The sequence below is a fragment of the Cupressus sempervirens genome, chromosome 7 (genome assembly GCF_028749045.1).
Source record: "Cupressus sempervirens isolate cs-2001-9-10 chromosome 7, ASM2874904v1, whole genome shotgun sequence".
Lineage (NCBI taxonomy): Eukaryota > Viridiplantae > Streptophyta > Pinopsida > Cupressales > Cupressaceae > Cupressus > Cupressus sempervirens.
Window position 1 is genome coordinate 683,231,298 of NC_143124.1, and position 16,292 is coordinate 683,247,589.

General features: G+C 47.5%; 2 pseudogenes; both read right to left on the minus strand.

Annotated features, from left to right (window-relative positions):
* Nucleotides 1-12,733: 12,733 nt before the first annotated feature.
* LOC149548523 (25S ribosomal RNA) lies at nt 12,734-14,075 on the minus strand (annotated as a pseudogene).
* LOC149548524 (25S ribosomal RNA) lies at nt 14,076-15,335 on the minus strand (annotated as a pseudogene).
* Between the last annotated feature and the right edge of the window lie 957 nt (nt 15,336-16,292).

Here is a 16,292-nt window from a genome sequence, read left to right on the forward strand (position 1 = left end):
CACTGCAATGACACATTGGAATGACAACCGTTGTTGAACAACTCCCAAAATTGTGGCAATGGAGTGAGAAAGAAGAGCAACTTTGGGGAGCCGTGCATAGCAAACAGGCTGCTGCTGCTTCATTCCACTCTTATATAGATCCGACGTCATTGATTTCATTTGGAATCCAAGGCTGCATTCATCCTTGCTCACACAAGAAATGGCTCTTCTAATCAAATGGCCACAGGGAGCTTCCGATAACAAAGGCTCCCTTGTCACTTTTGATGCGCAGCCCAACTGCTAGACGACGGCTCGCCCTTCAAATCACTACCCAGGCAACCACCACAACGGCACCATTGGAACAACAACCGCTGCCGAACCATTCTAAAAATTTTGTGCCAAAGAAGTTTTTGCGTAGAGAACGACTCTGGGGAGAGAGCCCTTGCATAGAAAAATGGGGATGGCTTCATAGCCCTCCCAATAGAAATGATGCTAGTGCCAATATTCCAAATCCGAATAATGTGTCTTTCGTGAACACCAGCACTGATTCTATTGGGGATGGTCGCCGAGAGCTTTTTTTATCAAAGCTCCCATTGTAGCCACGATAGGCGCACAAAAAATTGGTAGAGCCCCAAGCACCCACCTCATGGCTAGACAAGGGCTCACCATTAGATCAACTTTGAAATCGCTGAATAGATGCACTGTGGAATGGCAACTGCTGCCAAGCCTCTTCCGTAATTGCATCAGTTGAGTGATCAAAGAAGGTGATCTAAGAGAGAGTCCAAGGCTAGGGATTCATTGGGGGATTTGCGCCGATAGCAAAAATTTATGCAATACCCGAGCAACACCAAACGGAGGTGCTAGATGAGGGCTCCAATTTTAGATCATGTTTTAAAATCACCAAGTAGATGCAATGAGGGCTGGCAACCACTGCCAAACCTTTTTTTGAAATTGCGCCAGCTGAGTGACAAGAAAACATGATCTAAAGGAGAGTCCAGGAATAGCACCCTCAAGGGTGGGCTCCATGCCCCTCTAATTGATTCAATGTCAGCGTCCACCATTTCAAAATCTGACATATCCATCTACCCTAACAGAGGCGTTGAATCAATGAGGGGGGCACGGGAGAGGCTCGCGGCAACCACCTCTCCCATTGTAGCCATGATAGGCATGCAAAAAATTTTGCTAGAGCGTCAAGCACCCACTTCATGGCTAGAGACAAGGGCTCGCCATTAGACCAACTTCAAAATCGCAGAACAGACGCGGTGTAGAATGGCAACCGCTACCAAGTCTCTTCCATAGCTGCGTCGGTCGAGTGATTGAAGAAGGTGATCTAAGAGAGGGTCCAAGCATAGGCATTCATTGGGGGATTTGCATCGATGGAATAAATTTATGCAATACCTGAGCAACACCGGACAGAGGTGCTAGATGAGGGCTCCCATTTTAGATCGAGTTTTAAAATCACCAAGTAGACACGGTGAGGGCTGGCAACCGCTACCAAACCTTTTTTCGAAATTGTGCCAGCCGAGTGACAAGAAAACATGATCTAAAGGAGAGTTGAGGAATAGCACATCGAGGGTGGGCTTCATGCCCCTCTGATATATTCAACGTCGGCGTCCACCATTTCAAAAACTGACATATCCATCAGCCTTAACACCGGTGTTGAATCAATGAGAGGGGCACAGGAGAGGCTCGCGGCAACCACCTCTCCTATATAAGCTATTAGTGTGAGGCTCACTCTACATTAGAAAATAGTGAAAACACTGACAACTACCTTAAAAATCCAAATCCTTGAAAATTTTGACCAAACAACCATTCACAACCCAATTTTTTATGAGGTCGGCAGAGGAGCAAAAGATTGTCATCGGTTAGGAGATGTGAGTTCATGGAGCAAAGGAACTAAAATGGTCATCGAGCTCATCCGATCAACTGGATGAATTTCACCTTGAAGGGGGCCCAATCCAAAAGTTCCGGAGGTCATCTCCTAGAACTCTCAAGAACAAGGCCCATCTTACATGCAAACTCTACTACTGAGCAAACATAGGTTGAAATTAAAGAGAAATTGCAAGGCCATCACAATGGCTTGAGGCCAATGCTCCGACTAAGTCAATTTTCTCTTGCAATCACCATGCTGCCATTCATAGAGAGATCTCCCCATTCACTTATGACACGACGCATAATCCAAGTGTGAGACGCGAGCTCGCCCTTGAAAGAAAGACCACTTTCTAAGACATCCCCCGATGACACATTGGAATGACAACCGCTGTCGAACCATTCCCAATGTTGTGCTGATCGAGTTGGCATAGAGGCGACCTTAGGGAGCTCTCGCGTAGCAATCGGTATGTGCTTTCATATCCATCTCTCACAAAAACCAATGTTAGCTGTGAACAAATTTAGAATCCAAGGCTTGTAACCATCGATATCGTCGGCACTGGGTCTATATATTCAAAGGCCATGGAGAGGTTCTGATAAGAGAAGCTCCCCTGCTCGCCCGCACAAACATCCCAAATGCTAGACACAAGCTCCCACCCTTAGCATCACTCTCCAGATCGCCACAATGACACATTGGAATGACAACCACTGTTGAACAACTCCCAAATTTGTGCTGATGGAGTGAGAAAGAAGAGCAACTTTGGGGAGCCGCGCATAGTAAATGGGCTGCTGCTTCATTTCGCTCTTATATATAGATCCGATGTCGTTGATTTCATTTAGAATCTGAGGCTGCATTCATCCTTTCTCACACAAGCAATGGCTATTCTCATCGAATGGCCACAGGGAGCTTCTGATTACAAAGGCTCCTTTGTCACTCGTGATGCGCAGCCCAACTGCTAGACGACGGCTCGCCCTTTAGATCGCTGCCTAGGCAACCACCACAATGGCACCATTGGAACGACAACCGCTGCCGAACCATTCTAAAAATTTTGCACCAAAGAAGTTGTTGTGAAGAGAACCAATCTGGGGAAAGAGCACTCGCATAGCAAAATTGGGATGGCTTCACGGCCCTTCCAATAGAAACGATGCTGGTGCCAATATTCCAAATCCGAATAACGTGTCTTTCTCGAACACCAGCACCGATTCTATTGGGGAGGGTCATTGAGAGATTTTCTTATCAAATCCTCCCATTGTATCCGTGATAGGCACGCAAAAAATATTGCTAGAGCACCAAGCACCCACCTCATGGCTAGAGACAAGGGCTCGCCATTAGATCAACTTCGAAATCGCAGAACAGACGCGCTGTAGAATGGCAACCGCTACAAAGTCTCTTCCGTAATTGCATTGGTTGAGTGATTATAGAAGGTGATCTAAGAGAGGGTCCAAGCGTAGACATTCATTGGGGGATTCATGTAGATCGCAAAAATTCATGCAATACCCGAGCAACACCGGACAGAGGTGCTAGATGAGGGCTCCCATTTTAGATCAAGTTTTAAAATCACCAAGTAGATGCGGTGAGGGCAGGCAACTGCTGCCAAATTTTTTTTCAAAATTGCGCCAGCTGAGTGACAAGAAAACATGATCTAAAGGAGAGTCGAGGAATTGCACCTCGAGGGGGGGCTTCATGCCCCTCCAATTGATTCAAAGTCGGCATCCACCATTTCAAAATATGACATTTCCATTCGCCTTGACACAGGCATTGAATCAATGAGAGGGGCACGAGAGAGGCTCGTGGTAACAAACACTCCTATATAAGCTATTAGTGTGAGGCTTGCTCTACATTAGAAATTAGCAAACACACCGAAATCTGCCTTAAAAATACAAATCATTGAAAATTCTGACCAAACAGCCATCCACGACCCAATTTTTTATGAGGTCATCTAAGGAGCAAAAGATTTTCATCGGTTAGGAGATGTGAATTCATGGAGCCAAGGGACTAAAATGGTCATCGAGCTCATCCAGTCAACTCAATGAATTTCACCTTGAAGGGGCCCAATCCAAAAGTTCCAGAGGTCATCTCCTGGAACTCTCAAGAACAAGGCCCATCTTACTTGCAAACTCTGCTACTGCGCAAACATAGGTTGCAATTAAAGAGAAATTGCAAGGCCATCATAGTGGCTCAAGGCCAATGCTCTAACTATGTCAATTTTCTGTTGTGATCACCATGCCACCATTCATAGAGAGATCTCCCCATTCACTTGTGACACGGTGCACAATCCAAGTGATAGACACGAGCTCGCCCTTGAAAGGCCACTTTCCAAGACATCCCCTGATGATACATTGGAATGTCAACTGCTTTCAAACCATTCCCAATGTTGTGCCAATCGAGTTGGCACAGAGGCGACCTTAGGGAGCTCCTGCGTAGCAATCGGGATGTGCTTTCGTACCCATCTCTCACAAAAACCAATGTTAGCTGTGAACAAATTTAGAATCCAAGGCTCGTATCCATCGATATCGTCGGACATGGGTCTATATATTCAAAGGCCACAGAGAGGTTCTGATAAGAGAAGCTCCCCTGCTCGCTCACACAAACATCCCAAATGCTAGACACAAGCTGCTGCCCTTAGCATCGCTCTCTAGATCGCCGCAATGACACATTGGAATGACAATCACTGTCGAACAACTCCCAAATTTGTGCCAATGGAGTGAGAAAGACGAGCAACTTTGGGGAGCCACGCATAGCAAACGGGCTGTTGCTTCATTCCGCTCTTATATATAGATTCAATGTCATTGATTTCATTTGGAATCTGAGGCTGCATTCATCCTTGCTCACACAAGCAATGGCTCTTCTCATTGAATGGTCAGGGGGAGCTTTCGATTACAAGGGCTCCCTTGTCACTCGTGATGTGCAACCCAACTGCTAGATGATGGCATGCCCTTCAGATCGCTGCCCAGGCAACCACCACAACAGCACCATTGGAACGACAATTGCTGCCGAACCATTCTGAAATTATTTTGCCAAAGAAGTTGTTGCAAAGAGAATGACTCTGGGGAGAGAGCCCTCGCATAGCAAAATCGGGATGGCTTCACGATAGCTAGATGGGATTTGAATTCATGGAGCCAAGGGAGTGAAATGGTCATCGAGCTCATCCGATCAACTGGATGAATTTCACCTTGAAGGGGCCCAATCCAAAATTTCCAGAGGTCATCTCCTGGAACTATTACGAACAAAGGCCAATCTTACATGCAAACTCTGCTACTGTGTAAACATGGGTTGCAATTATAGAGAAATTGCAAGGCCGTCACAATGGCCCGAGGCCAATCCTCTGACTACTAAGTCAATTTTCTCTTGCAATCACCATGCCGCCGTTCACAGAGAGATCTCCCCATTTACTTGTGATGACACACAATCCAAGTGATAGACATGAGCTTGCCCTTGAAAGGTCTTGTTCCAAGACATCCTGATGACACATTGGAATGACAACCACTGTCAAACCATTCCCAATGTTGTGCCGATAGAGTTGGCACAGAGGCGATCTTAGGGAGCTCTCGCGTATCGATCGAGAAGTGCTTTCGTACCCATCTCTCACAAAAACCAATGTTAGCTGAACAATTTTAGAATCCATGGCTCGTATCCATCGATATCGTCGGCATTGGGTCTATATTCAAAGGCCACGAAGAGGTTCCGATAAGAGAAGCTCCCCTGCTCACTTGCACAAACATCCCCAAATGCTAGACGCAAGCTCTCGCCCTTAGCATTGCTCTCTAGATCACCACAATGACACATTGGAATGAAAACTGCTGTCGAACAACTCCCAAATTTGTGCCGATGAGTGAGAAAGAAGAGCCAGATCAGGTCGACGAAAATGGCTAAGCCAGATCGGGTACTTGGTGAGAGTACTTGGCGGGGTGAACTGATGAACAGACTTAAAGAGTCGACTTGGTGGGAGTACCTGGTGGGGTGACTTGATGAAGGGACATAAAGAGTCAACCTGGTGAGAGTACTTTTTCTAGTGACTTGATGAACGGACTTAAACAGTCGACTTGGTGGGGTGACTTGATGAAAGGACTTAAAGAGTCGACTTCGTGAGAGTACTTGGTGGGGTGACTTGATGAACGCACTTGAATAATTGACTTGGTTAGAGTACTTGGTGGGGTGACTTGATGAACAGACTGAAAGGGTCGACTTGGCAGGGTGACTTGATGAACGGACCTAAAGAGTTGACTTGGTGAGAGTACTTGGCGGAGTGAACTGATGAACAAACTTAAAGAGTCGACTTGGTGGGAGTACTTGGTGGGCCGACCTGGTGGGGTGACTTGATGAACGGACTTATAGAGTCGACTTGGTGAGAGTACTTGTTCTAGTGACTTAATGAAAGGACTTAAAGAGTCGACTTGGTGGGGTGACTTTATGAAAGGACTTAAAGAGTCGACTTGGTGGGGTGACTTAGTGAAAGGAGTTAAAGAGTCGACTTGGTGAGATTACTTGGTGGGGCGACTTGATGAATGGACTTAAAGGGTCGACTTGGTTAGAGTACTTGTTCTGGTGACTTGATGAACGAACTTGAAGAGTCGACTTGGTGGGGTGACTTGATGAAAGGACTTAAAGAGTCAACTTGGTGAGAGTACATGGTGGGGCGACTTGATGAACAGACTTAAAGGGTCGACTTGGCGGGGTGACTTGATGAAAGGAGCTAAAGAGTTGACTTGGTGAGAGTACTTAGCGGGGTGAATTGATGAACAAACTTAAAGAGTCAACTTGGTGGGCCAACCTGGTGGAGTGACTTGATGAACAGACTTATAGAGTCAACTTTGTGAGAGTACTTGTTCTGGTGACTTGATGAACGGACTTAAAGAGTCGGCTTGGTGGGGTGACTTGATGAAAGGACTTAACGAGTTGACTTGGTGGAGTGACTTGATGAATGAACTTAAAGGGTTGACTTTGCGGGGTGACTTGATGAATGGACCTAAAGAGTTGACTTGGTGAGAGTACTCGGTGGGGTGACCTGATGAACAGACTTAGAGAGTTGACTTGGTGAGAGTACTTGGTGGGCCGACCTGGTTGGGTGACTTCATGAACGGACTTAAAGAGTCGACTTGGTGGGAGTACTTGGTGGGGTGACATGACGAACAGACTTCAAGGGTCGACTTGGCGAGGTGACTTGATGAACGATCCTAAAGAGGTGACTTGGTGAGAGTACTTGGTGTGCTAACTTGATGAACAGACTTATAGAGTCAACTTGATGGGCTGACCTGGCGGGGTGACTTAATGAACAAACTTAAAGAGTCAACTTGGTGAGAGTAATTTGTGGGCTGACCTGGCGGGGTGACTTGATGAATGAACTTAAAGAGTCGACTTGGTGGGGTGACTTGACAAACGCACTTGAAGGGTCGACTTGGTGGGCTGACTCTATGAACGGACCTAAAGAGTTGACTTGGTGAGAGTACTTGGTGGGGTGACTTGATGAAAGGACTTAAAGAGTCAACTTGGTGAGAGTACTTGGTGGGGCGACTTGATGAACGCACTTGAAGAATCGACTTGGGTAGAGTACTTGGTGGGGCGACTTGATGAACGGACTCAAAGAGTCAACTTTGTGAGAGTACTTGGTGGCTTGACTTGATGAGCAGACTTAAAGAGTCAACTTGGTGAGAGTACTTGATAGGGTGAACTGATGAACAGACTTCAAGAGTCAACTTGGTGGGAGTACTTGGTGTGCTGACTTGGTGGGGTGACTTTATGGACGGACATAAAGAGTCGACTTGGTTAGAGTACTTGTTCTGGTGACTTGATGAACAGACTTGAAGAGTCGACTTGGTGGGGTGACTTGATGAAAGGACTTAAAGAGTCAACTTGGTGAGAGTACTTGGTGGGGTGACTTGATGAACAGACTTAAAGGGTCGACTTGGCGGGGTGACTTGATGAACGGACCTAAAGAGTTGACTTGGTGAGAGTACTTGGTGGGGTGAACTGATGAACAGACTTAAAGAGTCAACTTGGTGGGAGTACTTGGTGGGCCGACCTGGTGGGGTGACACAATGAATGGAATTATAGAGTCAACTTGGTGAGAGTAGTTGTTCTGGTGACTTGATGAACGAACTTAAAGAGTTGGCTTTGTGGGGTGACTTGATGAAAGGACTTAAAGAGTCGACTTGGTGGGGTGACTTGATGAACAAACTTAAAGGGTCGACTTTGCGGGGTGACTTGATGAACGGACCTAAAGAGTTGACTTGGCGAGAGTACTCGGTGGGGTGACCCGATGAAAACACTTCGAGAGTTGACTTGGTGAGAGTTCTTGGTGGGCCGACCTGGTTGGGTGACTTTGTGAACTTACTTAAAGAGTTGACTTGGTGGGAGTACTTGGTGGGGTGACTTGATGAACGAACTTCAAGGGTCGACTTGGCGAGGTGACTTGATGAACGGTCCTGAAGAGTTGACTTGGTGAGAGTACTTGGTGTGGTGACTTGATGAACAGACTTAAAGAGTCAAATTGGTGAGAGTACTTGGTGGGGTGAATTGATGAACATAGTTAAAGAGTCAACTTGGTGAGAGTACTTGGTTGGGTGACTTGATGAATGCACTTGAAGAATCGACTTGGTTAGAGTACTTGGTGGGGTGACTTGATGAACGAACTTAAAGATTCAAATTGGTGGGCCGACCTGGCAGGGTGACTTGATGAACAAACTTAGAGAGTCAACTTGGTGAGTGTACTTGGTGACTTGGTGGGCTGACCTGGTTGGGTGACTTGATGAAAAAACTTAAAGAGTCGACTTGGTGAGAGTACTCGGTGGGCTGACCTGGTCACGTGACTTGATGAACGAACTTAAAGAGTCGACTTGGTTGGCCAACTTTGCTGGGTGACTTGATGAATGAACTTAAAGAGTTGACTTGGTGGGTCGAACTAGCAGGGTGACTTGGTGAGAGTACCTGGTGGGCTGACCTGGCAGGGTGACTTGACGAACGAACTTAGAGAGTGGACTTTGTGAGAGTACTTGGTGGGTCAAACTGGCAGGGTGACTTGATGAACAAACTTAAAGAGTCGACCTGATGAGAGAACTTCGTGGGCCGAGCTGGTGGGGTGAATTGATGAATGAACCTAAAGAGTCGACTTTGTGAGAGTACTTGGTGGGCGAACCTGGCGGGGTGACTTGATGACCGAACTTAAAGGGTCGACTTGGTGAGAGTACTTGGCGGGCCGACCTGGCAGACCGACTTGATGAATGAACTTAGAGAGTCAACTTGGTGAGAGTACTTGCTGGGGTGACCTGATGAAAAACCTAAAGAGTTGACCTGGTGAGAGTACTCAGTGGGCTGACCTGGCGGGGTGACTTGGTGAGAAAACTTAAAGAGTCAACTTGGTGAGAGTAGTTGGTGGGATGACCTGGCGGGGTGACTTAATGAACGATCTTAAAGAGTCAACTTGGTGGGCCGACTTGGCAGAGTGACTTCATGAACGAACTTAAAGAGTCCACTTCGTGGGCTGACCTAACGGGGTGACTTGATGAATGAACTTAAAGAGTCGACTTGGTGAGAGTAATTTGTGGGCTAACCTGGCAGGGTGACTTGATGAATGAACTTAAAGAGTCAACTTGGTGGGGTGACTTGATGAACGCACTTGAAGGGTCGACTTGGTGGGGTGACTCTATGAATGGACCTAAAGAGTTGACTTGGTGAGAGTACTTGGTGGGGTGACTTGATGAAAGGACTTAAAGTGTTGACTTGGTGAGAGTACTCAGTGGGGCGATTTGATGAACACACTTGAAGAATCGACTTGGTTAGAGTACTTGGTGGGGTGACTTGATGAACGGACTCAAAGAGTTGACTTGGTGAGAGTACTTGGTGGCTCGACTTGATGAGAAGACCTAAAGAGTTGACTTGGTGAGAGTACTTGGTGTGGTGAACTGATGAACAGACTTAAAGAATCGACTTGGTGGGAGTACTTGGTGGGGTGACTTGATGAACGGACTTATAGAGTCGACTTGGTGAGAGTAGTTGTTCTGGTGACTTGATCAACAGACTTAAAGAGTCAGCTTTGTGGGCTAACTTGATGAAGGACTTAAAGAGTCGACTTGGTGGGGTGACTTGATGAACGAACTTAAAGGGTCGACTTTGCGGGGTGACTTGATGAACGGACCTAAAGATTTGACTTGGCAAGAGTACTCGATGGGGTGACCTGATGAAAAGACTTAGAGAGTCAACCTGGTGAGAGTACTTGGTGGGCCGACCTAGTTGGGTGACTTCGTGAACTTACTTAAAGAGTCGACTTGGTGGGAGTACTTGGTGGGGTGACTTGATGAACGGACTTCAAGGGTCGACTTGGCGAGGAGACTTGATGAACGGTCCTAAAGAGTTGACTTGGTGAGAGTACTTGGTGTGGTGACTTGATGAACAGACTTAAAGAGTCAAATTAGTGAGAGTACTTGGTGGGGTGACTTGATGAAGATAGTTAAAGAGTTGACTTGGTCAGAGTACTTGGTCGGGTGACTTGATGAAAGCACTTGAAGAATCGACTTGGTTAGAGTACTTGGTGGGGTGACTTGATGAATGAACTTAAAGACTCGACTTGGTGGGCCAACCTGGCAGGGTGACTCGATGAACGAACTTAGACAGTCGACTTGGTGACTTGGTGGGCCGACCTGGCCGGGTGACTTGATGAACAAACTTAAAGATTCAACTTGGTGAGAGTACTGGGTGGGATGACCTGGTTACGTGACTTGATGAACGAACCTAAAAAGTCAACTTGGTGGCCTGACTTGGCCGGGTGACTTGATGAACGAACTTAAAGAGTCGACTTGGTGGGTCAAACTAGTGGGGTGACTTGGTGAGAGTACTTGGTGGGCTGACCTGGAAGGGTGACTTTATGAACAAACTTAGAGAGTCGACTTTGTGAGAGTACTTGGTGGGTCGAACTGGCGGGGTGACTTGATGAACGAACTTAAAGAATCGACCTAGTGAGAGAACTTGGTGGGCCGAGCTGGCAAGGTGAATTGATGAACGAACCTAAAGAGTCGACTTTGTGAGAGTACTTGGTGGGCCGACCTGGCAGGGTGACTTGATGATCGAACTTAAAGGGTCGACTTGGTGAGAGTACTTGGTGGGCCAACCTGGCAGAGCGACTTGATGAATGAACTTAAAGAGTCAACTTGGTGAGAGTACTTGGTGGGGTGACTTGATGAACAAACCTAAAGAGTCGACTTGGTGAGAGTACTTGGTGGGCAGACTTGGCGGGATGACTTGGTGAGAAAACTTAAAGAGTAGACTTGGTGAGAGTAGTTGGTGGGCTGACCTGGCAGGGTGACTTGATGAACGAACTTAAAGAGTCGACTTGGTGGCCGACTTGGTAGACTGACTTCATGAACGAACTTTAAGAGTCCACTTGGTGGGCCGACCTGGTGGGGTGACATGATGAACGAACTTAAAGAGTCGACTTGGTGATAGTAATTTGTGGGCTGACCTGGCGGGGTGACTTGATGAATGAACTTAAAGAGTCAACTTGGTGGGGTGACTTGATGAACGCACTTGAACGGTTGACTTGGTGGGGTGACTTAAAGAGTACTTGGTGGGGTGACTTGATGAAAGGACTTAAGGAGTCGACTTGGTGGGAGTACTTGGTGGGGCGACTTGATGAACGCACTTGAAGAATCGACTTGGTTAGAGTACTTGGTGGGGTGAATTGATGAATGGACTCAAAGAGTCGACTTGGTGAGAGTACTTGGTGGCTCGACTTGATGAGCAGACTTAAAGAGTCAACTTGGTGAGAGTGGGCCTAATGGGGCGAGGTGGTGAGTGGGCCTAACGGGGCGAGTTGGTGGGGCGACTTGGCAAGTGGAATTAGAGAGCCAACGTGGTGAGGTGACTCGGCGAGTTGGTTTGTTGAGATGACATGGTGAGTTGACTTGGCAAGTTGACCTGGCAAGTGACCTTAAAGAGTTGACATGCATTGTGCGAAAAATTCAAAGGCGATTCGAGTCAGGGTAGCCAACTCAATTTGAGTTCAAAAATTTGGGCGTTAACCAAAAAAATAAGTTGACCGATTTTGGATCACGTACATGAGTCGTCTGCCCTTGCAAAAATTACAAAACCCGAGGACCCACCTGGAATTTGTAGTCGAAAGATTTTTCTGCCCTCACAAAAATTTACAAGCCCCACCTAGTCAAAATTTGGACTTGGAAGATTTTTCCGCCCTGGCAAAATTTACAAACCTCACCCACTCGGAATTTGGCACTTGGAAATTACGAAACCCTGCCTACCCAAAATTTGGACTTGGAAGATTTTTCTACCCTCACAGAAATTGCAAACCCGACCCACATGGAAATTGCACTTGGAAGAATTTTTCGCACTCGCGGAAATCACAAAACCCCACCCACGGGGAATTCGGCACTTGGGAGATTTTTTTGCCCTTCTGAAAATTGCAAACCCCACCAGCTTAGAATTTGGGACTTGGGAGATTTCTTTCCCCTCATGGAAATTTTACAAAACCCCACTCACCCAAAATTTGGCACTCCAGAGATTTTTCTTCCCTGGCAGAAATTTCTACAAAACCCCTCCCTCCCGCCGGGAATTCGGCATTTGGGAGATTTCTTCGCCCTCGCGAAAATTTTCAAAAAACCCCACCCGCTCAAAATTTGGCACCTGGGAGAGTTTTCTCGCCCTCGCAAAAAATTGCAAACCCCACTCACCCAGAATTTGGTACTTGGAAGATTTTCCCGCACTTGCACAAATTGCAAACCCCACCCGCCGGGAATTTGGTACCTGAGAGATTGTTACAAGCTCGCAAGAAGAAACCTTGCAAACCCCACCCCCACCCAAAATTTGGCAATTAGGAGATTTTCTCGCCCTTGCACAAAATAGAAACCCCACCCACCTCAGAGTCAAAAAAGGTTTTATGAATCGAGGCGATAGAGGGCTGAATCTCAGTGGATCGTGGCAGCAAGGCCACTCTGCCACTTACAATACCCCATCACTTATTTAAGTCGTCTACAAAAGATTCTTCTCGCTGACTACTTGAAATTAATATCCAAGGTTGCTCCAACAGGCTAGTGTGCCGATTGGAGATGGCCAATGACACGGGCCCCTGGGAGTGCAAGAGCACCCCTACTGCAGGTCGCGATGCAGCCAGAGAGAGATATGTGCCACATCTAGCGTGGATTCTCACTTAGAGGCATTCAGTCATAATCTGACACGCGATAGCTTCATGCCACTGGATTTTCAACCAAGCACGATGACCAATTGTGTGAATCAACGGTTCCTCTCATACTAAGTTGAATTACTATCACGGCACGGATCATCAGTAGGGTAAAACTAACCTATCTCACGACGGTCTAAACCCAGCTCATGTTCCCTATTGGTGGGTGAACAATCCAACACTTGGTGAATTCTACTTCACAATGATAGGAAGAGCCAACATCGAAGGATCAAAAAGCAACGTCACTATGAACGCTTGGCTGCCACAAGCCAGTTATCCCAGTGGTGACTTTTTTGACACCTCTAGCTTCAAATTCTGAAAGTCTAAAGGATCGATAGGCCACGCTTTCACGGTTTGTATTCATACTGAAAATCAAAATCAAATGAGCTTTTACCCTTTTGTTCCACACAAGATTTATGTTCTTGTTGACCTCATCTTAGGACACCTGCGTTATCTTTTAACAGATGTGCCACCCCAGCCAAACTCCCCACCTGACAATGTCTTCCACCCGGATCAGTGCGCCTAGACACACCTTAAGGCCAAAAATAGGGGCACTGCCTGATCTCCACCTCATGAAATAAGTTGGACTTATTCTACACCTCTCAAGTCATTTCACAAAGTTGGACTAGAGTCAAGCTCAACAGGGTCTTCTTTCCTCGCTAATTCCGCCAAGCCCATTCCCTTGGCTGCGGTTTCGCTAGATAGTAGATAGGGACAGTGGGACCATCGCAAAAATCACTTTGCATCAGCATCCGCAGGGACCATCGCAATGCTTTGTTTTAATTAAATAGTCGGATTCCCCTTGTCTGTACCAGTTCTGAGTCGACTGTTCACCGCCTAGGGAAAGCCATCCAAAGGGGGCATCCTGTGTCTGTCACCCGATCGGCATGCAACGGCCCGCCCTCGTCACGGGAGCATCTCGGGCAGGCCACCAACAACCCACGAGTTCGGGGCGCAGACCCCTAGGCCTGGCCCTCAAAGCCAATCCTTTTCCCAAAGTTACGGATCCATTTTGTCGACTTCCCTTACCTACATTGTTCTATTGACCAGAGGCTGTTCACCTTGGAGACCTGATGCAGTTATGAGTACGACCGGGCGTGAACGGTACTCGGTCCTCTAGATTTTCAAGGGCTGTCGAAGGTGCACCAGACACCGCAAGACATGCGGTGCTCTTCTAGCCGCTGGACCCTATCTCCGGTTGAACCGATTTTAGGGTGGGCAAGTTGTTAAAAAGAAAAGATAACTCCTCCCGGGGCCCCCGCCGATGTCTCCAGATTTCCTAACGTTGCCATCCGCTGCCACGTCTCAGTTTGGGAATATTAACCCGATTCCTTGTCGATGATCGCGCAAAGTGTGCCCTTAAAATAGGGTTTCCCCATCTCTTAGGATCGACTAACCCATGTCCAAGTGTATTTCACATGGAACCTTTCCCCACTTTAGTCTTCAAAGTTCTCATTTGAATATTTGCTACTACCACCAAGATTTGCACCGGGGGCTGGTCCACCCAGGCTCACGCCCAAGGTTTCGCAACAACCCCCACATCCTCCTACTCATCGGAGCCTGGCACTTGCCTCGACGGTTGAGTATAGGTTGCGCGCTTCAGCACCATCCATTTTCGGGGCTAGTTGATTCGGCAAGTGAGTTTTTACACACTCCTTAGCGGATTTTGACTTCCATGACCACCGTCCTGCTATCTTAATCAACCAACACCCTTTGTGGGATCTAGGTTAGCATGCAATTTGGCACCGTAACTCAGCTTTTGGTTCATCCTGCATCGCCAATTCTACTTACCAAAAATGGGCCACTTGGAGCTCACAATTCTATGGCGCGGCTCAACAGAGCAGCCACGCCGACTTACCTATTTAAAGTTTGAGAATAGGTCAAGGGCGTTACACCCCCGATGCCTCTAATCATTTTCTTTACCTGATAAAACTTGCATGTGAGCTCCAGCTATCTTGAGGGAAGCTTCGAAGGAAACCAGCTACTAGACAGTTCAATTAGTCTTTCACCCCTATACCCAAGTCAGACGAACGATATGCACGTAAGTATCGCTGCGAGCCTCCACCAGAGTTTCCATCGGCTTCGCCCTGCTCAGGCATAGTTCACCATCTTTCAGGTCCCAACAGGTGTGCTCGCACTCGAAGGTCTACAATTCACACTAAGTATCACATTTTGCTACATTCTTCATCGTGGCAAGAGCCGAGATATCCGTTGCCGAGAGTCATGATTTTGTTTTGTTTTTGTCTTTCGGCGACCCAAGCATGCAAGGCACTGGCTCGCACTTTTTTCTTTGGATTTCTAAGGTGCACGATGCACCTGTGTGTTGGGTGTTGACACATCTTGAACCTCGAGCACCCAATGGGTGCGACGAGGAATGCTGTGGTGTTTCCCCCCCATCATCTCGCAAAGGTGGGAGGCGATGCATGGGAGAGCCGTGTCAGCGGACAGGACCCCTGCCTTGCAAATCATGCGAGTGCACCCATCCTAAAAACAAACGCTCCAAGTGACGAGTCAACACACCTGGGCAAGGCAACGGGGGGTTGCGGCAGTCCTGACTTGTCACCGTCGAAATGACGGATCCCTAGCATAGCGCCGCGCACGCGATCAGACCATGAAATCTAAACGAGGGACGAGGCCCAGACCCCCTCTGAACTGAAACTAAGCAAAGACCTCTCACTTTGACATGGATGTTGTTCGAAGGCACCAATCCTAATCCAGATTGCATCCGAGTCTCTTCTTCACCCCGTGGGGAATCCACGCTTTCGATCACCGGCATTCGATGTGACTCTCAACCTTGACGGTGCTGGACCCATAGCTTTGCCGTCAAGCACATCACTGCAGGGTTGAGTGTTCGCACGTCGCTGAGATTTTAGGGGTGGGGAGGAGGCCAACTCCATCCCCTACATGATTTAGGGTCTCGAACCAAAAATGATCCTACCGCAGGTTCAACTACGGTAACCTTGTTACGACTTCTCCTTCCTCTAAATGATAAGGTCAGTGAACTTCTTGCAACATCGCTGACAGGAACCGCCATCGTCACCGTGATCCGAATAGTTCACCGGATCATTCAATCGGTAGGAGCGAGAGGTTCCAAGGGCTCACATCCATCAATATCATCAGCACTGGGTCTATATACAAAGGCCACGGAGAGGTTCTGAGAAGAGAAGCCCCCCCTGCTCACTCGCACAAACATTCCAAATTCTAGACACAAGCTCCCGCCCTTAGCATCGCTCTCCAGATCATTGCAATGAAACATTGGAA